Source organism: Schistocerca serialis, chromosome 7, assembly GCF_023864345.2.
Source record: "Schistocerca serialis cubense isolate TAMUIC-IGC-003099 chromosome 7, iqSchSeri2.2, whole genome shotgun sequence".
NCBI lineage: Eukaryota > Metazoa > Arthropoda > Insecta > Orthoptera > Acrididae > Schistocerca > Schistocerca serialis.
In genome coordinates, this window is record NC_064644.1 from 636817833 (window position 1) to 636843702 (window position 25870).

The window sequence follows — 25870 nt, forward strand, 5'->3', positions numbered from 1 at the left end:
TTGGGTCTCGACGCAATTTGAGTGTTCCATCGTCATTAGGAGGCCCTGAACGTTACAATTAACTATCAGTTTTGCGTGGGAAACGAAAATGTACAGTCACAGCAGAACGACCATAAGGTGCCCGAGGTAGCAATATCCACTTGGAGACAAGTCGGCTGAAAGACGATGTATTGAATCTCGACGCAATTTGAGTGTTCCATCGTCATTAGGAGGCCCTGAACGTTACAATTAACTATCAGTTTTGCGTCGGATTCGACAATCTAGACTCACAGGAGAACGACAGTAAGGTGCCCGAGGCAGCAATAGACCCTTGGAGCCAAGACGGCTGGAGGACGATGTATTGAATCTCGACGCAATTTGAGTGTTCCACCGTCATTAGGAGGCCCTGAACGTTACAATAAACTATCAGTATCGCGTCGGATTCGAAAATCTCGACTCACAAGAGACGGACCGTATGGATCCCAAGGAAGCAATATCCCCTTGAAGACAAGTCGGCTGAAGGACGATGTGTTGGATCTCGACGCAATTTGAGTGTTCCACCGTTATTAGGAGGCCCTGAACTTTACAATTAACTATCACTTTCGCGTCGGATTCGTAAATCTAGACTCACAGGAGACGGACCATATGGTGCCCGAGGCAGCAATATCCCCTTGGCGACAAGTCGGCTGAAGGACGATGTGTAGGGTCTCGACGCAATTTGAGTGTTCCATCGTCATTAGGAGGCCCTGAACGTTACAATTAACTAACAGTTTTGCGTGGGAATCGAAAATGTAGAGTCACAGCAGAACGACCATAAGGTGCCCGAGGCAGCAATAGACCCTTGGAGACAAGTCGGCTGAAGGACGATGTATTCAATCTCGACGCAATTTGAGTGTTCCATCATCATTAGGAGGCCCCGAACGTTACAATTAACTATCTTTTTTGCGTCGGATTCGACAATCTAAACTCACAGAAGAACGACAGTAAGGTGCCGGAGGCAGCAATAGACTCTTGGAGCCAAATCGGCTGGAGGACGATGTATTGAATCTCGACGCAATTTGAGTGAGCCATCGTCATTAGGAGGCCCTGAACGTTACAATTAACTATCAGTTTTGCGTCGGATTCGATAATCTAGACTCACAGGAGAACGACCAAAAGGCGCCCGAGGCAACAATAGACCCTTGGAACAAGTCGGCTGGAGGACGATGTATTGAATCACGACGCAATTTGAGTGTTCCATCGTCATTAGGAGGCCCTGAACATTACAATTAACTATCCGTTTCACGTAGAATTCGAAAACCTAGACTCACAGGAGACGGACCGTCTGGTGCCCGAGGCAGCAATATTCCTCTGCAGACAAGTCGGCTGGAGGACGATGTATTCACTCTAGACGCAATTTGAGTGTTCCATCGTCATTAGGAGCCCCTGAACGTTGCAATTAACTATCAGTTTTGCGTCGGATTCGTAAATCTAGACTCACAGGAGACGGACCATATGGTACCCGAGGCAGCAATATCCTCTTGGCGACAAGTCGGCTGAAGGACGATGTGTTGGGTCTCGATGCCATTTGAGTGTTCCATCGTCATTAGGAGGCCCTGAACGTTACAATAAACTATCAGTATCGCGACGGATTCGAAAATCTCGACTCACAAGAGACGGACCGTATGGATCCCAAGGAAACAATATCCCCTTGAAGACAAGTCGGTTAGAGGACGATGGATTGAATCTTGCCACAATTTGAGTGTTCCATCGTCAATAGGAGGCCCTGAACGTTACAATTAACTATCAGTTCTGCGTCGGATTCGACAATCTAGACTCACAGGAGAACGACAGTAAGGTGCCCGAGGCAGCAATGGACCCTTGGAGCCAAGTCGGCTGGAGGGCGATGTATTGAATCTCGACGCAATTTGAGTGACCCATCGTCATTAGGAGGCCCTGAACGTTACAATTAACTATCAGTTTTGCGTCGGATTCGATAATCTAGACTCACAGGAGGACGACCAGAAGGCGCCCGACGCAGCAATAGACCCTTGGAGACAAGTCGGCTGGATGACGATGTATTGAATCGCGACGCAATTTGAATGTTCCTTCGTCATTAGGAGGCCCTGAACGTTACAATTAACTATCAGTTTCACGTCGGATTCGAAAATCCAGACTCACAGCAGACGGACCATCTGGTGCCCGAGGCAGCAATATACCTCTTTAGACAAGTCGGCTGGAGGACGATGTATTCACTCTGGCCGCAATTTGAGTATTCCATCGACATTAGGAGGCCCTGAACGTTGCAATTAACTATCAGTTTCGCGTCGGATTCGTAAATCTAGACTCACAGGAGACGGACCATATGGTGCCCGAGGCAGAAATATCCCCTTGGCGACAAGTCGGCTGAAGGACGATGTGTTGGGTCTCGTCGCAATTTGAGTGTTCCATCGTCATTAGGAGGCCCTGAACGTTACAATTAACTATCAGTTTTGCGTCGGATTCGACAATCTAGACTCACAGGAGAACGACAGTAAGGTGCCCGAGGCAGCAATAGACCCTTGGAGCCAAATCGGCTGGAGGACGATGTATTGAATCTCGACGCAGTTTGAGTGTTCCACCGTCATTAGGAGGCCCTGAACGTTACAATAATCTATCAGTATCGCGTCGGATTCGAAAATCTCGACTCACAAGAGACGGACCGTATGGATCCCTACGAAGCAATATCCCCTTGAAGACAAGTCGGTTGGAGGACGATGTATTGAATCTCGACGCAATTTGAGTGTTAAATCATCATTAGGAGGCCCCGAACGTTACAATTAACTATCTTTTTTGCGTCGGATTCGAAAATCTAAAATCACAGAAGAACGACAGTAAGGTGCCCGAGGCAGCAATAGACTCTTGGAGCCAAATCGGCTGGAGGATGATGTATTGAATCTCGATGCAATTTGAGTTTTCCACCGTCATTAGGAGGCCCAGAACGTTACAATTAACTATCAGTTTTGCGTCGGATTCGACAATCTAGACTCACAGGAGAACGACAGTAAGGTGCCCGAGGCAGCAATAGACCCTTGGAGCCAAGTCGGCTGGAGGACGATGTATTGAATCTCGACGCAATTTGAGTGTTCCACTGTCATTAGGAGGCCCTGAACGTTACAATAAACTATCAATTACCTATCATTTTGCGTCGGATTTGATAATCTAGACTCAAAGGAGAACGACCATAGGGTGCCCGAGGCAGCAATTGACCCTTGGAGACAATTCGGCTGGAGGACGATGTTTTGTTTCGCGACGTAATGTAAGTGTTCCAACGTCATTAGGAGGCCTTGAACGTTACAATTAACTATCAGTATCGCGTCAGATTCGAAAATCTAGACTCGCAGGGACGGATCATATAGTGCCCGACGCAGCAATATCCCCTTGCAGACAAGTCGGATGGAGGACGATGTATTGAATCTCGACGCAATTTGAGTGTTCCATCGGCATTAGGTGGCCCTGAACGATACAATTATCTATCAGTTATGCGTCGGATTCGTAAACCTAGACTCACAGGTGAACGAATACAAGGTGCCCGAGGCAGCAATAGACCCTTCGATACAAGTCGGCTGGAGGACGATGAATTGAATCTCGACGCAATTTGAGTGTTCCATCGACATTAGGAGGCCCTGAAAGTTACAATTAACTATCAGTTTTGCGTCGGAATCCAAAATCTAGACTCACAGGAGAACGACCAAAAGGCGCTCGAGGCAACAATAGACCCTTGGAGACAATTCGGCTGGAGGACGATGAATTGAATCTCCACGCTATTTGAGTGTTCCATTGACATTAGGAGGCCCTGAACGTTACAATTAATTATCAGTTTTGCGTCGGATTCGACAATCTACACTCACAGGAGAACGACAGTAAGGGGCCCGAGGCAGCAATGGACCCTTGGAGCCAAGTCGGCTGGAGGACGATGTATTGAATCTCGACGCTATTTGAGTGTTCCACCGTCATTAGGAGGCCCTGAACGTTACAATTAACAATCAGTTTTGCGTCGGATTCGACAATCTAGACTCACAGGAGAACGACAGTAAGGTGCCCGAGGCAGCAATAGACCCTTGGAGCCAAATCGGCTGGAGGACGATGTATTGAATCTCGACGCAATTTGAGTGTTCCACCGTCATTAGGAGGCCCTGAACGTTACAATAAACTATCAGTATCGCGTCGGATTCGAAAATCTCGACTCACAAGAGACAAACCGTATGGATCCCAAGGAAGCAATATCCCCTTGAAGACAAGTCGGTTGGAGGACGATGTATTGAATCTCGACGCAATTTGAGTGTTCCATCGTCATTAGGAGGCCCTGAACGTTACAATTAACTATCAGTTTTGCGTCGGATTCGAACATCTACACTCACAGGAGAACGACCATAAGGTGCCCGAGGCAGCAATAGACCCTTGGAGACAAGTCGGCTGGAGGACGATGTATTGAATCTCGACGCAATTTGAGTGTTCCATCGTCATTAGGAGCCGTGAAAGTTACAATTAACTATCAGTTTTGCGTCGGATTCGATAATCTAGACCCACAGGAGTAAGACCAAAAGGCGCCCGGGGCAACAATAGACCCTTGGAACAAGTCGGCTGGAGGACGATACATTTAATCGCGAGGCAATTTGAGTGTTCCATCGTCATTAGGAGGCCCTGAACGTTACAACTAACTATCAGTTTCGAGTCGGATTCGAAAATCTAGACTCACAGGAGACGAACCATATGGTGCCAGAGGCAGCAATATCCACTTAGCGACAAGTCGGCTGAATCACGATGTGTTGGATCTCGACGCAATTTGAGTGTTCCACCGTCATTAGGAAGCCCTGAACTTTACAATTAACTATCAGTTTCGCGTCGGATTCGTAAATCTAGACTCACAGGAGACGGACCATTTGGTACCCGAGGCAGAAATATCCCCTTGGCGACAAGTCGGCTGAAGGACGATGTGTTGGGTCTCGACGCAATTTGAGTGTTCCATCGTCATTAGGAGGCCCTGAACGTTACAATTAACTATCAGTTTTGCGTCGGATTCGATAATCTAGACTCACAGGAGGACGACCAAAAGGCGCCCGAGGCAACAATAGACCCTTGGAGACAAGTCGGCTGGAGGACAATGTATTGAATCGCGGCGCAATTTTAGTGTTCCATCGTCATTAGGAGGCCCTGAATGTTACAATTAACTATCATTTTGCCTCGGATTCGATAATCTAAACTCACAGGAGATAGACCATAAGGTGCCCGAGGCAGCAATAGACCCTTGGAGACAAGTCGTCTGGAGGACGATGTATTGAATCGCGACGTAATTTGAGTGTTCCATCGTCATTAGGAGGCCCTGAACGTTACAATAAACTATCAGTATCGCGTCGGATTCGAAAATCTCGACTCACAAGAGACGGACCGTATGGATCCCAAGGAAGCAATATCCCCTTGAAGACAAGTCGGTTAGAGGACGATGGATTGAATCTCGCCACAATTTGAGTGTTCCATCGTCAATTGGAGGCCCTGAACGTTACAATTAACTATCAGTTCTGCGTCGGATTCGACAATCTAGACTCACAGGAGAACGACAGTAAGGTGCCCGAGGCAGCAATGGACCCTTGGAGCCAAGTCGGCTGGAGAGCGATGTATTGAATCTCGACGCAATTTGAGTGACCCATAGTCATTAGGAGGCCCTGAACGTTACAATTAACTATCAGTTTTGCGTCGGATTCGATAATCTAGACACACAGGAGGACGACCAGAAGGCGCCCGAGGCAGCAATAGACCCTTGGAGAAAAGTCGGCTGGATGACGATGTATTGAATCGCGACGCAATTTGAATGTTCCTTCGTCATTAGGAGGCCCTGAACGTTACAATTAACTATCAGTTTCACGTCGGATTCGAAAATCCAGACTCACAGCAGACGGACCATCTGGTGCCCGAGGCAGCAATATACCTCTGGAGACAAGTCGGCTGGAGGACGATGTATTCACTCTCGGCGCAATTTGAGTATTCCATCGACATTAGGAGGCCCTGAACGTTGCAATTAACTATCAGTTTCGCGTCGGATTCGTAAATCTAGACTCACAGGAGACGGACCATATGGTGCCCGAGGCAGAAATATCCCCTTGGCGACAAGTCGGCTGAAGGACGTTGTGTTGGGTCTCGACGCAATTTGAGTGTTCCATCGTCATTAGGAGGCCCTGAACGTTACAATTAACTATCAGTTTTGCGTGGGAAACGAAAATGTACAGTCACAGCAGAACGACCATAAGGTGCCCGAGGTAGCAATATCCACTTGGAGACAAGTCGGCTGAAAGACGATGTATTGAATCTCGACGCAATTTGAGTGTTCCATCGTCATTAGGAGGCCCTGAACGTTACAATTAACTATCAGTTTTGCGTCGGATTCGACAATCTAGACTCACAGGAGAACGACAGTAAGGTGCCCGAGGCAGCAATAGACCCTTGGAGCCAAGACGGCTGGAGGACGATGTATTGAATCTCGACGCAATTTGAGTGTTCCACCGTCATTAGGAGGCCCTGAACGTTACAATAAACTATCAGTATCGCGACGGATTCGAAAATCTCGACTCACAAGAGACGGACCGTATGGATCCCAAGGAAACAATATCCCCTTGAAGACAAGTCGGTTAGAGGACGATGGATTGAATCTTGCCACAATTTGAGTGTTCCATCGTCAATAGGAGGCCCTGAACGTTACAATTAACTATCAGTTCTGCGTCGGATTCGACAATCTAGACTCACAGGAGAACGACAGTAAGGTGCCCGAGGCAGCAATGGACCCTTGGAGCCAAGTCGGCTGGAGGGCGATGTATTGAATCTCGACGCAATTTGAGTGACCCATCATCATTAGGAGGCCCTGAACGTTACAATTAACTATCAGTTTTGCGTCGGATTCGATAATCTAGACTCACAGGAGGACGACCAGAAGGCGCCCGACGCAGCAATAGACCCTTGGAGACAAGTCGGCTGGATGACGATGTATTGAATCGCGACGCAATTTGAATGTTCCTTCGTCATTAGGAGGCCCTGAACGTTACAATTAACTATCAGTTTCACGTCGGATTCGAAAATCCAGACTCACAGCAGACGGACCATCTGGTGCCCGAGGCAGCAATATACCTCTTTAGACAAGTCGGCTGGAGGACGATGTATTCACTCTGGCCGCAATTTGAGTATTCCATCGACATTAGGAGGCCCTGAACGTTGCAATTAACTATCAGTTTCGCGTCGGATTCGTAAATCTAGACTCACAGGAGACGGACCATATGGTGCCCGAGGCAGAAATATCCCCTTGGCGACAAGTCGGCTGAAGGACGATGTGTTGGGTCTCGTCGCAATTTGAGTGTTCCATCGTCATTAGGAGGCCCTGAACGTTACAATTAACTATCAGTTTTGCGTCGGATTCGACAATCTAGACTCACAGGAGAACGACAGTAAGGTGCCCGAGGCAGCAATAGACCCTTGGAGCCAAATCGGCTGGAGGACGATGTATTGAATCTCGACGCAGTTTGAGTGTTCCACCGTCATTAGGAGGCCCTGAACGTTACAATAATCTATCAGTATCGCGTCGGATTCGAAAATCTCGACTCACAAGAGACGGACCGTATGGATCCCTACGAAGCAATATCCCCTTGAAGACAAGTCGGTTGGAGGACGATGTATTGAATCTCGACGCAATTTGAGTGTTAAATCATCATTAGGAGGCCCCGAACGTTACAATTAACTATCTTTTTTGCGTCGGATTCGAAAATCTAAAATCACAGAAGAACGACAGTAAGGTGCCCGAGGCAGCAATAGACTCTTGGAGCCAAATCGGCTGGAGGATGATGTATTGAATCTCGATGCAATTTGAGTTTTCCACCGTCATTAGGAGGCCCAGAACGTTACAATTAACTATCAGTTTTGCGTCGGATTCGACAATCTAGACTCACAGGAGAACGACAGTAAGGTGCCCGAGGCAGCAATAGACCCTTGGAGCCAAGTCGGCTGGAGGACGATGTATTGAATCTCGACGCAATTTGAGTGTTCCACTGTCATTAGGAGGCCCTGAACGTTACAATAAACTATCAATTACCTATCATTTTGCGTCGGATTTGATAATCTAGACTCAAAGGAGAACGACCATAGGGTGCCCGAGGCAGCAATTGACCCTTGGAGACAATTCGGCTGGAGGACGATGTTTTGTTTCGCGACGTAATGTAAGTGTTCCAACGTCATTAGGAGGCCTTGAACGTTACAATTAACTATCAGTATCGCGTCAGATTCGAAAATCTAGACTCGCAGGGACGGATCATATAGTGCCCGACGCAGCAATATCCCCTTGCAGACAAGTCGGATGGAGGACGATGTATTGAATCTCGACGCAATTTGAGTGTTCCATCGGCATTAGGTGGCCCTGAACGATACAATTATCTATCAGTTATGCGTCGGATTCGTAAACCTAGACTCACAGGTGAACGAATACAAGGTGCCCGAGGCAGCAATAGACCCTTCGATACAAGTCGGCTGGAGGACGATGAATTGAATCTCGACGCAATTTGAGTGTTCCATCGACATTAGGAGGCCCTGAAAGTTACAATTAACTATCAGTTTTGCGTCGGAATCCAAAATCTAGACTCACAGGAGAACGACCAAAAGGCGCTCGAGGCAACAATAGACCCTTGGAGACAATTCGGCTGGAGGACGATGAATTGAATCTCCACGCTATTTGAGTGTTCCATTGACATTAGGAGGCCCTGAACGTTACAATTAATTATCAGTTTTGCGTCGGATTCGACAATCTACACTCACAGGAGAACGACAGTAAGGGGCCCGAGGCAGCAATGGACCCTTGGAGCCAAGTCGGCTGGAGGACGATGTATTGAATCTCGACGCTATTTGAGTGTTCCACCGTCATTAGGAGGCCCTGAACGTTACAATTAACAATCAGTTTTGCGTCGGATTCGACAATCTAGACTCACAGGAGAACGACAGTAAGGTGCCCGAGGCAGCAATAGACCCTTGGAGCCAAATCGGCTGGAGGACGATGTATTGAATCTCGACGCAATTTGAGTGTTCCACCGTCATTAGGAGGCCCTGAACGTTACAATAAACTATCAGTATCGCGTCGGATTCGAAAATCTCGACTCACAAGAGACAAACCGTATGGATCCCAAGGAAGCAATATCCCCTTGAAGACAAGTCGGTTGGAGGACGATGTATTGAATCTCGACGCAATTTGAGTGTTCCATCGTCATTAGGAGGCCCTGAACGTTACAATTAACTATCAGTTTTGCGTCGGATTCGAACATCTACACTCACAGGAGAACGACCATAAGGTGCCCGAGGCAGCAATAGACCCTTGGAGACAAGTCGGCTGGAGGACGATGTATTGAATCTCGACGCAATTTGAGTGTTCCATCGTCATTAGGAGCCGTGAAAGTTACAATTAACTATCAGTTTTGCGTCGGATTCGATAATCTAGACCCACAGGAGTAAGACCAAAAGGCGCCCGGGGCAACAATAGACCCTTGGAACAAGTCGGCTGGAGGACGATACATTTAATCGCGAGGCAATTTGAGTGTTCCATCGTCATTAGGAGGCCCTGAACGTTACAACTAACTATCAGTTTCGAGTCGGATTCGAAAATCTAGACTCACAGGAGACGAACCATATGGTGCCAGAGGCAGCAATATCCACTTAGCGACAAGTCGGCTGAATCACGATGTGTTGGATCTCGACGCAATTTGAGTGTTCCACCGTCATTAGGAAGCCCTGAACTTTACAATTAACTATCAGTTTCGCGTCGGATTCGTAAATCTAGACTCACAGGAGACGGACCATTTGGTACCCGAGGCAGAAATATCCCCTTGGCGACAAGTCGGCTGAAGGACGATGTGTTGGGTCTCGACGCAATTTGAGTGTTCCATCGTCATTAGGAGGCCCTGAACGTTACAATTAACTATCAGTTTTGCGTCGGATTCGATAATCTAGACTCACAGGAGGACGACCAAAAGGCGCCCGAGGCAACAATAGACCCTTGGAGACAAGTCGGCTGGAGGACAATGTATTGAATCGCGGCGCAATTTTAGTGTTCCATCGTCATTAGGAGGCCCTGAATGTTACAATTAACTATCATTTTGCCTCGGATTCGATAATCTAAACTCACAGGAGATAGACCATAAGGTGCCCGAGGCAGCAATAGACCCTTGGAGACAAGTCGTCTGGAGGACGATGTATTGAATCGCGACGTAATTTGAGTGTTCCATCGTCATTAGGAGGCCCTGAACGTTACAATAAACTATCAGTATCGCGTCGGATTCGAAAATCTCGACTCACAAGAGACGGACCGTATGGATCCCAAGGAAGCAATATCCCCTTGAAGACAAGTCGGTTAGAGGACGATGGATTGAATCTCGCCACAATTTGAGTGTTCCATCGTCAATTGGAGGCCCTGAACGTTACAATTAACTATCAGTTCTGCGTCGGATTCGACAATCTAGACTCACAGGAGAACGACAGTAAGGTGCCCGAGGCAGCAATGGACCCTTGGAGCCAAGTCGGCTGGAGAGCGATGTATTGAATCTCGACGCAATTTGAGTGACCCATAGTCATTAGGAGGCCCTGAACGTTACAATTAACTATCAGTTTTGCGTCGGATTCGATAATCTAGACACACAGGAGGACGACCAGAAGGCGCCCGAGGCAGCAATAGACCCTTGGAGAAAAGTCGGCTGGATGACGATGTATTGAATCGCGACGCAATTTGAATGTTCCTTCGTCATTAGGAGGCCCTGAACGTTACAATTAACTATCAGTTTCACGTCGGATTCGAAAATCCAGACTCACAGCAGACGGACCATCTGGTGCCCGAGGCAGCAATATACCTCTGGAGACAAGTCGGCTGGAGGACGATGTATTCACTCTCGGCGCAATTTGAGTATTCCATCGACATTAGGAGGCCCTGAACGTTGCAATTAACTATCAGTTTCGCGTCGGATTCGTAAATCTAGACTCACAGGAGACGGACCATATGGTGCCCGAGGCAGAAATATCCCCTTGGCGACAAGTCGGCTGAAGGACGTTGTGTTGGGTCTCGACGCAATTTGAGTGTTCCATCGTCATTAGGAGGCCCTGAACGTTACAATTAACTATCAGTTTTGCGTGGGAAACGAAAATGTACAGTCACAGCAGAACGACCATAAGGTGCCCGAGGTAGCAATATCCACTTGGAGACAAGTCGGCTGAAAGACGATGTATTGAATCTCGACGCAATTTGAGTGTTCCATCGTCATTAGGAGGCCCTGAACGTTACAATTAACTATCAGTTTTGCGTCGGATTCGACAATCTAGACTCACAGGAGAACGACAGTAAGGTGCCCGAGGCAGCAATAGACCCTTGGAGCCAAGACGGCTGGAGGACGATGTATTGAATCTCGACGCAATTTGAGTGTTCCACCGTCATTAGGAGGCCCTGAACGTTACAATAAACTATCAGTATCGCGACGGATTCGAAAATCTCGACTCACAAGAGACGGACCGTATGGATCCCAAGGAAACAATATCCCCTTGAAGACAAGTCGGTTAGAGGACGATGGATTGAATCTTGCCACAATTTGAGTGTTCCATCGTCAATAGGAGGCCCTGAACGTTACAATTAACTATCAGTTCTGCGTCGGATTCGACAATCTAGACTCACAGGAGAACGACAGTAAGGTGCCCGAGGCAGCAATGGACCCTTGGAGCCAAGTCGGCTGGAGGGCGATGTATTGAATCTCGACGCAATTTGAGTGACCCATCATCATTAGGAGGCCCTGAACGTTACAATTAACTATCAGTTTTGCGTCGGATTCGATAATCTAGACTCACAGGAGGACGACCAGAAGGCGCCCGACGCAGCAATAGACCCTTGGAGACAAGTCGGCTGGATGACGATGTATTGAATCGCGACGCAATTTGAATGTTCCTTCGTCATTAGGAGGCCCTGAACGTTACAATTAACTATCAGTTTCACGTCGGATTCGAAAATCCAGACTCACAGCAGACGGACCATCTGGTGCCCGAGGCAGCAATATACCTCTTTAGACAAGTCGGCTGGAGGACGATGTATTCACTCTGGCCGCAATTTGAGTATTCCATCGACATTAGGAGGCCCTGAACGTTGCAATTAACTATCAGTTTCGCGTCGGATTCGTAAATCTAGACTCACAGGAGACGGACCATATGGTGCCCGAGGCAGAAATATCCCCTTGGCGACAAGTCGGCTGAAGGACGATGTGTTGGGTCTCGACGCAATTTGAGTGTTCCATCGTCATTAGGAGGCCCTGAACGTTACAATTAACTATCAGTTTTGCGTCGGATTCGACAATCTAGACTCACAGGAGAACGACAATAAGGTGCCCGAGGCAGCAATGGACCCTTGGATCCAAGTCGGCTAGAGGGCGATGTATTGAATCTCGACGCAATTTGAGTGACCCATCGTCATTAGGAGGCCCTGAACGTTACAATTAACTATCAGTTTTGCGTCGGATTCGATAATCTAGACTCACAGGAGGACGACCTAAAGGCGCCCGAGGCAACAATAGACCCTTGAGACAAGTCGGCTGGAGGACAATGTATTGAATCGCGGCGAAATTTTAGTGTTCCATCGTCATTAGGAGGCCCTGAATGTTACAACTAACTATCATTTTGCCTCGGATTCGATAATCTAGACTCACAGGAGAAAGACCATAAGGTGCCCGAGGCAGCAATAGACCCTTGGAGACAAGTCGTCTGGAGGACGATGTATTGAATCGCGACGTAATTTGAGTGTTCCATCGTCATTAGGAGGCCCTGAACGTTACAATAAACTATCAGTTTCGCGTCGGATTCGAAAATCTCGACTCACAAGAGACGGACCGTATGGATCCCAAGGAAGCAATATCCCCTTGAAGACAAGTCGGTTAGAGGACGATGGATTGAATCTCGCCACAATTTGAGTGTTCCATCGTCAATAGGAGGCACTGAACGTTACAATTAACTATCAGTTTCGAGTCCGATTCGAAAATCTAGACTCACAGGAGACGGACCATATGGTGCCAGAGGCAGCAATATCCACTTAGCGACAAGTCGGCTGAAGGACGATGTGTTGGATCTCGACGCAATTTCAGTGTTCCACCGTTATTAGGAGGCCCTGAACTTTACAATTAACTATCAGTTTCGCGTCGGATTCGTAAATCTAGACTCACAGGAGACGGACCATATGGTACCCGAGGCAGCAATATCCCCTTGGCGACAAGTCGGCTGAAGGACGATGTGTAGGGTCTCGACGCAATTTGAGTGTTCCATCGTCATTAGGAGGCCCTGAACGTTACAATTAACTAACAGTTTTGCGTGGGAATCGAAAATGTAGAGTCACAGCAGAACGACCATAAGGTGCCCGAGGCAGCAATAGACCCTTGGAGGCAAGTCGGCTGGAAAACGATGTATTGAATCTCGATGCAATTTGAGTTAGCCATCGTCATTAGGAGGCCCTGAACGTTACAATTAACTATCAGTTTTGCGACGGATTCGATAATCTAGACTCACAGGTGAACGACCAAAAGGCGCCCGAGGCAACAATAGACCCTTGGAACAAGTCGGCTGGAGGACGATGTATTGAATCACGACGCAATTTGAGTGTTCCATCGTCATTAGGAGGCCCTGAACATTACAATTAACTATCCGTTTCACGTCGAATTCGAAAATCTAGAATCACAGGAGACGGACCGTCTGGTGCCCGAGGCAGCAATATTCCTCTGCAGACAAGTCGGCTGGAGGACGATGTATTCACTCTAGACGCAATTTGAGTGTTCCATCGTCATTAGGAGCCCCTGAACGTTGCAATTAACTATCAGTTTTGCGTCGGATTCGTAAATCTAGACTCACAGGATACGGACCATATGGTACCCGAGGCAGCAATATCCCCTTGGCGACAAGTCGGCTGAAGGACGATGTGTTGGGTCTCGACGCAATTTGAGTGTTCCATCGTCATTTGGAGGCCCTGAACGTTACAATTAACTATCAGTTATGCCTCGGATTCGTAAATCTAGACTCACAGGAGAACGACCACAAGGTGCCCGAGGCAGCAATAGACCCTTGGAGGCAAGTCGGCTGAAGGACGATGTATTGAATCTCGATGCAATTTGAGTGTTCCATCGACATTAGGGGGCACTGAAAGTTACAATTAACTATCAGTATCGCGTCGGATTCGAAAATCTAGACTCACAGGAGACGGATCATATGGTGCCCGACGCAGCAATATCCCCTTGGAGACAAGTCAGCCGGAGGAGGATGTATTGAATCTAGACGCAAATTGAGTGTTCCATCGTCATTAGGAGGCCCTGAACGCTACAATTAACTATCAGTTTTGCGTCGGATTCCATAATCTAGTCTCACAGGAGAACGAGCATAAGGCGCCCGAGGCAACAATAGACCCTTGGAGACAAGTCGGCAGGAGGACGATGTTTTGAATCGCGACGCAATTTGAGTGTTCCATCGTCATTAGGAGGACCTGAACGTTACAATTAACCATCAGTTTCGCGTCGGATTCGAAAATCTAGACTCGCAGGATCACGACCATAAGGTGCCAGAGGCAGCATTAGACCCTTGGAGACAAGTCGGCTGGAGGACGATGTATTGAATCTCGACGCAATTTGAGTGTTCCACTGTCATTAGGAGCCGTTAACGTTACAACTATCAGTATCGCGTCGGATTCGAAATCTAAACTCACAGGAGACGGATCATATGGTGCCCGACGCAGTAACATCCCCTTGGAGACAAGTCAGCCGGAGGACGATGAATTGAATCTAGACGCAAATTGAGTGTTCCATCGTCATTAGGAGGCCCTGAACGCTACAATTAACTATCAGTTTTGCGTCGGATTCCATAATCTAGTCTCACAGGAGAACGAGCAAAAGGCGCCCGAGGCAACAATAGACCCTTGGAGACAAGTCGGCTGGAGGACGATGTATTGAATCGCGACGCAATTTGAGTGTTCCATCGTCATTAGGAGGACCTGAACGTTACAATTAACCATCAGCTTCGCGTCGGATTCGAAAATCTAGACTCACAGGAGCACGACCATAAGGTGCCAGAGGCAGCAATAGAACCTTGGAGACAAGTCGGCTGGAGGACGAAGTATTGAATCTCGACGCAATTTGAGTGTTCCACTGTCATTAGGAGCCGTTAACGTTACAACTAACTATCATTTATGCGTCGGATTCGAATATCTAGACTCCCTGGAGAACGACATAAAGACGCCCCAGGCAACAATAGACCCTTGGAGACGGCTGGAGGACGATGTATTGAATCGCGACGCAAATTGAATATTCCATCGTGATTAGGAGGCCCTGAATGTTACAATTAAGTATGAGTTTTACGTCGGATTCGATAATCCATACTCATATGAGAACGTCCACAAGGTGCCCGAAGCAGCAATAGACCCTTGGAGATAAGGCGGCTGGAGGACGATGTATTGTATCTTGACGCAATTAGTGTGTTCCATCGTCATTAGGAGCACCTGAAAGTTACAAATAACTATCAGTTTTGCGGCCGAATCGAAAATCTAGACTCACAGGAGAACGACCAGAAGGTGCCCAAGGCAGCAATAGACCATTGGAGACAAGTCGGCTGAAGGAAAATGTATTAAATCTCGACGCAATTTGAGTGTTCCATCATCATTAGGAGGCCCTGAACGTTACAATTAACTATTAGTTTTGCGTGGGATTCGAAAATCTAGAGTCACAGCAGAACGACCTTAAGGTGCCCGAGACAGCAATAGACCCTTGGAGACAAGTCAGCTAAAGGACGATGAATTGAATCTCGACGCAATTTGAGTGTTCCATCGTCATTAGGAGGCCCTGAACGTTACAATAAACTATCAGTTTTGCGTCGGATTCGAAAAACTAGACTCACAGGAGAACGACAACAAGTTGCCCGAGGCAGCAATAGACCCTTGGAGACAAGTCGGCTGGAGGACAATGTATTGAATCTCGACGCATTTTGAGTGTTCCATCGTCATTAGGAGGCCCTGAACGATACAATAAACTATCAGTTTTGCGTCGGATTCGATAATCTAGACTCACAGGAGGACGACCAAAAGACGCCCGAGGCAATAATAGATCCTTGGAGACCAGTCGGCTGGAGGCTGATGTATTGAATCGCGACGCAATTTGAGTGTTCCATCGTCATTAGGAGGCCCTGAAAGTAACAATTAAATATCATTTTGCGTCGGATTCGAAAATGTAGACTCAGAGGAGAACGATCATAAGGTGCCCGAGGCAGCAACAGACCCTTGGAGACATGTCGCCTGGAGGACGATATATAGAATCTCGACGCAATTTGATTGTTCCATCGTCATTAGGAGTTCCTGAACGTTACAATTAACTATCAGTTTCGCGTCGGATTCGAAAGTCTAGGCTCACAGGAGCACGACCATAAGATGCCAGAGGCAGCAGTAGACCCTTGGAGACAAGTCGGCTGGATGACGATGTATTGAATCTCGACTCAATTTGAGTATTCCATCGTCATTAGGAGGCCCTGAACGTTACAATTAACTATCAGTTTAGCGTCGTATTCGAAAATGTAGATTCAGATGAGAACGATCATAAGGTGCCCGAGGCAGGAATAGACTCTTGGAGACAAGTCGCTTGGAGGTCGATGTATTGAATCTCGACGCAATTTGATTGTTCCATCGTCATTAGGAGTTCCTGAACGTTACAATTAACTATCAGTTTTGCGTCGGATTCGAAAGTCTACACTCACAGGAGCACGACCATTAGATGCCAGAGGCAGCAGTAGACCCTTGGAGACAAGTCGTCTGGAGGACGATGTACTGAGTCTCGACGCAATTTGAGTGTTCCATCGTCATTAGGAGGCCCTGAACGATACAATAAACTATCAGTTTTGCGTCGGATTCGATAATCTAGACTCACAGGAGGACGACCAAAAGACGCCCGAGGCAATAATAGATCCTTGGAGACCAGTCGGCTGGAGGCTGATGTATTGAATCGCGACGCAATTTGAGTGTTCCATCGTCATTAGGAGGCCCTGAAAGTAACAATTAAATATCATTTTGCGTCGGATTCGAAAATGTAGACTCAGAGGAGAACGATCATAAGGTGCCCGAGGCAGCAACAGACCCTTGGAGACATGTCGCCTGGAGGACGATATATAGAATCTCGACGCAATTTGATTGTTCCATCGTCATTAGGAGTTCCTGAACGTTACAATTAACTATCACTTTCGCGTCGGATTCGAAAGTCTAGGCTCACAGGAGCACGACCATAAGATGCCAGAGGCAGCAGTAGACCCTTGGAGACAAGTCGGCTGGATGACGATGTATTGAATCTCGACTCAATTTGAGTATTCCATCGTCATTAGGAGGCCCTGAACGTTACAATTAACTATCAGTTTAGCGTCGTATTCGAAAATGTAGATTCAGATGAGAACGATCATAAGGTGCCCGAGGCAGGAATAGACTCTTGGAGACAAGTCGCTTGGAGGACGATGTATTGAATTTCGACGCTATTTGATTGTTCCATCGTCATTAGGAGTTCCTGAACGTTACAATTAACTATCAGTTTTGCGTCGGATTCGAAAGTCTACACTCACAGGAGCACGACCATTAGATGCCAGAGGCAGCAGTAGACCCTTGGAGGCAAGTCGTCTGGAGGACGATGTACTGAGTCTCGACGCAATTTGAGTGTTCGATCGTCATTAGGAGGCCCTGAACGTTACAATTAACTATCAGTTATGCGTGGGATTCGTAAATCTAGACTCACAGGAGAACGACCACAAGGTGCCCGAAGCAGCAATAGACCCTTGGAGACAAGTCGGCTGGAGGCCGATATATTGAATCTCGACGTAATATGAGTGTTCCATCGTCATTAGGAGGCCCTGAACGTTACAATTAACTTTCAGTTTTGCGTCGGATTCGATAATCTAGACACACAGGAGGACGACAAAAAGGCGCCCAAGGCAACAATCGACCCTTGGAGACAAGTCGGCTGGAGTACGATGTATTGAATCGCGACGGAATTTGAGTGTTCCATCGTCATAAGGAGGCCCTGAAGATTACAACTAACTCTAAGTTTTGCGTCGGATTCAGTAATCTAGACTCACAGGAGAACGACCATAAGGTGCCCGAGGCAGCAATAGACCCTTGGAGACAAATCGGCTGGAGGACGATGTATTGAATCGCGACGTAATTTGAGTGTTCCATCGTCATTAGGAGGCCCTGAACGTAACAATAAACTATCAGTATCACGTCGGATTCGAAAATCTCGACTCACAAGAGACGGACCTTATGGTAACCAAGGCAGCAATATCCCCTTGAAGACAAGTTGGCTGGAGGACGATGTATTGAATCGCGACCCAATTTGAGTCTTCCATCGTCATTAGGAGGCCCTGAACGTTATAATTAACTATCAGTTTCACGTCGGATAAGAAAATCTAGACTCACAGGAGACGGACCATATGGTGCCCGAGGCAGCAATATCCCCTTAGAGACAAGTCAGCTGGAGGACGATGTATTGGATCCCGACGCAATTTGAGTGTTCCTTCGTCATTAGGAGGCTCTGAACGTTACAATTAACTATCAGTTTTCGTCGGATTCGAAAATGTAGACTCAGAGGAGAACGATCATAAGGTGCCGAGGCAGCATTAGACCCTTGAAGAAAAGTCGTTGAAGGGCGATGTATTGAATCTCGACGCAATTTCATTGTTCCATCGTCATTAGGTGTTCCTGAACGTTACAATTAACTATCAGTTTCGCGTCGGATTCAAAAGTCTAGACTCACAGATGGACGTCCAAAAGGCGCCCGAGGCAACAATGCACCCTTGGAGACAAGTCGGCTGGAGGACGATGTTTTGAATCGCGACGCAATTTGAATGCTCCTTCGTCATTAGGAGGCCCTGAACGTTACAATTAACTATCTGTTTGCCGTCGGATTCGATAATCTAGACTCACAGGAGAACGACCAAAAGGCGCCCGAGGCAACAATAGACCCTTGGAACAAGTTGGCTGGAGGACGATGTATTGAATCACGACGCAATTCGAGTGTTCCATCGTTTAGGAGGCCCTGAACGTTAAAATTAACTATCAGTTTCACGTCGGATTCGGAAAACTAGACTCACAGGAGACGGACCATCTGGTGCCCGAGGCAGCAATATTCCTCTGGAGACAAGTCGGCTGGAGGACGATGTATTCACTCTCGACGCAATTTGAGTGTTCCATCGTCATTAGGAGGCCCTGAACGTTGCAAATAACTATCAGTTTCGCGTCGGATTCGTAAATCTAGACTCACAGGAGACGGACCATATGGTACCCGAGGCAGCAATATCCCCTTGGCGACAAGTCGGCTGAAGGACGATGTGTAGGGTCTCGACGCAATTTGAGTGTTCCATCGTCATTAGGAGGCCCTGAACGTTACAATTAACTATCAGTTTTGCGTGGGAATCGAAAATGTAGAGTCACATCAGAACGACCATAAGGTGCCCGAGGCAGCAATAGACCCTTGGAGACAAGTCGGCTGAAGGACGATGTATTGAATCTCGACGCAATTTGAGTGTTCCATTAGGAGGACATGAACGTTACAATTAACTGTCAGTTTTGCGACGGACTCGAAAATCTAGACTCACAGGTGTACGTCCAAAAGGCGCCCGAGGCAACAATGCACCCTTGGAGACAAGTCGGCTGGAGGACGATGTATTGAATCGCGAGGCAATTTGAATGTTCCTTCGTCATTAGGAGGCCCTGAACGTTCCAATTAACTATCAGTTTTGCGTAGGATTCCATAATCTAGACTCACAGGAGAACGACCAATAGGCGCCCGAGGGAACAATAGTTCCTTGGAGACAAGTCGGTTCGAGGGCGATGTATTGAATTGCGACGCAATATGAGTGTTCCATCGTCATTAAGAGGCCCTGAAAGTTACAATTAACCATCAGTTTCGCGTCGGATTCGAAAATCTAGACTCACAGGAGCACGACCGTAAGGTGCCAGATTCAGCAATAGACCCTTGGAGACAAGTCGTCTGGAGGACGATGTATTAAATCTCGACGCAATTTGAGTGACCAATCGTCATTAGGAGGCCCTGAACGTTACGATTAACTATCAGTTTTGCGTCGGTTTCGATAATCTAAACTCACAGGAGGACGACCAAAAGGCGCCCGAGGCAACAATAGACCCTTGGAGACAAGTCGGCTGGAGGACAATGTATTGAATCGCGACGGAATTTGAGTGTTCCATCGTCATTAGGAGGCCCTGAATGTTACAATTAACTATCATTTTGCCTCGGATTCGATAATCTAGACTCACAGGAGAAAGACCATAAGGTGCCCGAGGCAGCAATAGACCCTTGGACACAAGTCGGCTGGAGTACGATGTATTGAATCGCGACGTAATTTGAGTGTTCCATCGTCATTAGGAGGCCCTGAACGTTACAATAAACTATCAAAATCGCGTCGGATTCGAAAATCTCGACTCACAACAGACGGACCGTATGGATCCCAAGGCAGCAATATCCCCTTGAAGACAAGTCGGTTGGAGGACGATGTATTGAATCTCGCCACAATTTGAGTGTTCCATCGTCATTTGGAGGCCCTGAACGTTACAATTAACTATCAGTTATGCCTCGGATTCGTAAATCTAGACTCACAGGAGAACGACCACAAGGTGCCCGAGGCAGCAATAGACCCTTGGAGACAAGTCGGCTGGAGGACGATGCAATTTGAGTGTTCGATCGACATTAGGGGCACTGAAAGTTACAATTAACTATCAGTATCGCGTCGGATTCGAAACTCTAGACTCACAGGAGACGGATCATATGGTGCCCGACGCAGCAATATCCCCTTGGAGACAAGTCGGCAGGAGGACGATGTATTGAATCGCGACGCAATTTGAGTGTTCCACTGTCATTAGGAGCCGTTAACGTTACAACTATCAGTTTCGCGTCGGATTCGAAAATCTAGACTCACAGGAGACGGACCTTATGGTGCCCGAGGCAGCAATATCCCCTTGGAGACAAATCGGCTGGAGGACGATGTGTTAAATCTCGACGCAATTTGAGTGTTCCATCGTCATTAGGAGGCCCTGAACGTTGCAATTAACTATCAGTTTCGCGTCGGATTCGAATATCTAGACTCACTGGAGGACGACAAAAAGGCGCCCGAGGCAACAATAGACCCTTGGAGACAAGTCGGCTTGAGGACGATGTATTGAATCGCTACGCAAATTGAATATTCCATCGTCATTAGGAGGCCCTGAATGTTACAATTAAGTATGAGTTTTGCGTCGGATTCGTTAATCCATACTCACATGAGAATGACCACAAGGTGCCCGAAGCAGCAATAGACCCTTGGAGATAAGGCGGCTGGAGGACGATGTATTGAATCTCGATGCAATTTGTGTGTTCCATCGTCATTAGGAGCACCTGAACGTTCCAAATAACTATCAGTTTTGCGGCCGGATCGAAAAACTAGACTCACAGGAGAACGTCCATAAGGTGCCCAAGGCAGCAATAGACCATTGGAGACAAGTCGGCTGAAGGACGGTGAATTGAATCTCGACGCAATTTGAGTGTTCCATCGTCATTAGGAGGCCCTGAACGTTACAATAAACTATCAGTTTTGCGTCGGATTCGAAAATCTAGACTCATAGAAGAACGACAACAAGTTGCCCGAGGCAGCAACTGACCCTTGGAGACAAGTCGGCTGGAGGACGATGTATTGAATCTCGATGCTATTTGAGTGTTCCATCATCATTAGGAGGCCCCGAACGTTACAATTAACTATCAGTTTCACGTCGGATTTGGAAAACTAGACTCACAGGAGACGGAGCATCTGGTGCCCTAGGCAGCAATATTCCTCTGGAGACAAGTCGGCTGGAGGACGATGTATTCACTCTCGACGCAATTTGAGTGTTCCATCGTCATTAGGAGGCCCTGAAAGTTGCAATTAACTATCAGTTTCGCGTCGGATTCGTTAATCTAGACTCACAGGAGACGGACCATATGGTACCCGAGGCAGCAATATCCCCTTGGCGACAAGTCGGCTGAAGGACGATGTGTTTGGTCTCGACGCAATTTGAGTGTTCCATCGTCATAAGGAGGCCCTGAACGTTACAATTAACTATCAGTTTTGCGTGGGAATCGAAAATGTAGAGTCACGGCAGAACGACCAAAAGGTGCCCGTGGCAGCAATAGACACTTGGAGACAAGTCGGCTGAAGGACGATGTATTGAATCTCGACGCAATTCGAGTGTTCCATCATCATTAGGAGGCCCCGAACGTTACAATTAACTATCTTTTTTGCGTCGGATTCGACAATCTAAATTCACAGAAGACGACAGTAAGGTGCCCGAGGCAGCAATAGACTCTTGGAGCCAAATCGGCTGGAGGACGATGTATTGAATCTCGACGCAATTTGAGTGAGCCATCGTCATTAGGAGGCCCTGAACGTTACAATTAACTATCAGTTTTGCGTCGGATTCGATAATCTAGACTCACAGGAGAATGACCAAAAGGCGCCCGAGGCAACAATAGACACTTGGAACAAGTCGGCTGGAGGACGATGTATTGAATCACGACGCAATTTGAGTGTTCCATCGTCATTAGGAGGCCCTGAACGTTTGAATTAACTATCAGTTTCACGTCGAATTCGAAAATCTAGACTCACAGGAGACGGACCATCTGGTGCCCGAGGCAGCAATATTCCTCTGCAGACAAGTCGGCTGGAGGACGATGTATTCACTCTAGACGCAATTTGGGTGTTCCATCGTCATTAGGAGCCCCTGAACGTTGCAATTAACTATCAGTTTTGCGTCGGATTCATAAATCTAGACTCACAGGAGACGGACCATATGGTACCCGAGGCAGCAATATCCCCTTGGCGACAAGTCGGCTGAAGGACGATGTGTTGGGTCTCGACGCAATTTGAGTGTTCCATCGTCATTAGGAGGCCCTGAACGTTACAATTAACTATGAGTTTTGCGTGGGAATCGAAAATGTAGAGTCACAGCAGATCGACCATAAGGTGCCCGAGGCAGCAATAGACCCTTGGAGACAAGTCGGCTGAAGGACGATGTATTGAATCTCGACGCAAGTTGAGTGTTCCATCATCATTAGGAGGCCCCGAACGTTACAATTAACTATCAGTTTGGCGTCGGATTCGACAATCTAAACTCACAGGAGAACGACAGTAAGGTGCCCGAGGCAGCAATAGGCCCTTGGAGCCAAGTCGGCTGGAGGACTATGTGTTGAATCTCGACGCAATTTGAGTGTTCCATCGTCATTAGGACGCTTTGAACGTTACAATTAACAATCAGTTATGCGTCGGATTCGAATATCTAGACTCACTGGAGGACGACAAAAAGGCGCCCGAGGCAACAATAGACCCTTGGAGACAAATCGGCTGGAGGACGATGTATTGAATCGCGACGCAAATTGAATATTCCATCGTCATTAGGAGGCCCTGAATGTTACAATTAAGGATGAGTTTTGCGTCGGATTCGATAATCCATACTCACATGAGAACGACCTCAAGGTGCCCGAAGCAGCAATAGACCCTTGGAGATAAGGCGGCTGGAGGACGATGTATTGAATCTCCATGCAATTTTGAGTGTTCCATCGTCATTAGGAGGCCCTGAACGTTACAATGAACTATCAGTTTTGCGTCGGATTCGAAAATCTAGACTCATAGAAGAACGACAACAAGTTGCACGAGGCAGCAATAGACCCTTGGAGACAAGTCGGCTGGAGGACAATGTATTGAATCTCGACGCATTTTGAGTGTTCCATCGTCATTAGGAGGCCCTGAACGTTACAATTAACTATCAGTTTTGCGTCGGATTCGATAATCTAGACTCACAGGAGGACGACCAAAAGGCGCCCGAGGCAACAATAGACCCTTGGAGACAAGTCGGCTGGAGGACAATGAATTGAATCGCGACGGAATTTGAGTGTTTCATCGTCATTAGGAGGCCCTGAATGTTACAATTAACTATCATTTTGCCTCGGATTCGATAATCTAGACTCACAGGAGAAAGACCATAAGGTGCCCGAGGCAGCAATAGACCCGTGGAGACAAGTCCGCTGGAGGACGATCTATTGAATCGCGACGTAATTTGAGTGTTCTATCGTCATTAGGAGGCCCTGAACGTTACAATAAACTATCAGTATCGCGTCGGATTCGAAAATCTCGACTCACAAGAGCCGGACCGTATGGATCCCAAGGCAGCAATATCCCCTTGAAGACAAGTCGGTTGGAGGACGATGTATTGAATCTCGCCACAATTTGAGTGTTCCATCGTCATTAGGAGGCCCTGAACGTTACAATTAATTATCAGTTATGCCTCGGATTCGTAAATCTAGACTCACAGGAGAACGACCACAAGGTGCCCGAGGCAGCAATAGACCCTTGGAATCAAGTCGGCTGGAGGACGATGTGTTGAATCTCGATGCAATTTGAGTGTCCCATCGACATTAGGGGGCCCTGAAAGTTACAATTAACTATCAGTATCGCGTCGGATTCGAAAATCTAGACTCACAGGAGACGGATCATATGGTGCCCGACGCAGTAATAACCCCTTGGAGACAAGTCAGCCGGAGGACGATGTATTGAATCTAGACGCAAATTTAGTGTTCCATCGTCATTATGAGGCCCTGAACGCTACAATTAACTATCAGTTTTGCGTCGGATTCCATAATCTAGTCTCACAGGAGAACGAGCAAAAGGCGCCCGAGGCAACAATAGACACTTGGAGACAATTCGGTTGGAGGACGATGTATTGAATCGCGACGCAATTTGAGTGTTCCATCGTCATTAGGAGGACCTGAACGTTACAATTAACCATCAGCTTCGCGTCGGATTCGAAAATCTAGACTCACAGGAGCACGACCATAATGTGCCAGAGGCAGCAATAGACCCTTGGAGACAAGTCGGCTGGTGGACGATGTATTGAATCTCGCCGCAATTTGAGTGTTCCACTGTCATTAGGAGCCGTTAACGTTACAACTAACTATCATTTATGCGTCGGATTCGAATATCTAGACTCACTGGAGAACGACAAAAAGGCGCCCGAGGCAACAATAGACCCTTGGAGACAAGTCGGCTGGAGCACGATGTATTGAATGGCGACGCAAATTGAATATTCCATCGTCATTAGGAGGCCCTGAATGTTACAATTAAGTATGAGTTTTACGTCGGATTCGATAATCCATACTCACATGAGAACGTCCACAAGGTGCCCGAAGCAGCAATAGACCCTTGGAGATAAGGCGGCTGGAGGACGATGTATTGAATCTCGACGCAATTTGTGTGTTCCATCGTCATTGGGAGCACCTGAACGTTACAAATAACTATCAGTTTTGCGGCCGGATAGAAAATGTAGACTCACAGGAGAACGACCATAAGGTGCCCAAGGCAGCAATAGACCATTGGAGACAAGTCGGCTGAAGGAAAATGTATTGAATCTCGACGCAATTTGAGTGTTCCATCATCATTAGGAGGCCCTGAGCGTTACAATAAACTATCAGTTTTGCGTCGGATTCGAAAATCTAGACTCATAGAAGAACGACAACAAGTTGCCCGAGGCAGCAACTGACCCTTGGAGACAAGTCGGCTGGAGGACGATGTATTGAATCTCGATGCTATTTGAGTGTTCCATCATCATTAGGAGGCCCCGAACGTTACAATTAACTATCAGTTTCACGTCGGATTTGGAAAACTAGACTCACAGGAGACGGAGCATCTGGTGCCCGAGGCAGCAATATTCCTCTGGAGACAAGGCGGCTGGAGGACGATGTATTCACTCTCGACGCAATTTGAGTGTTCCATCGTCATTAGGAGGCCCTGAACGATGCAATTAACTATCAGTTTC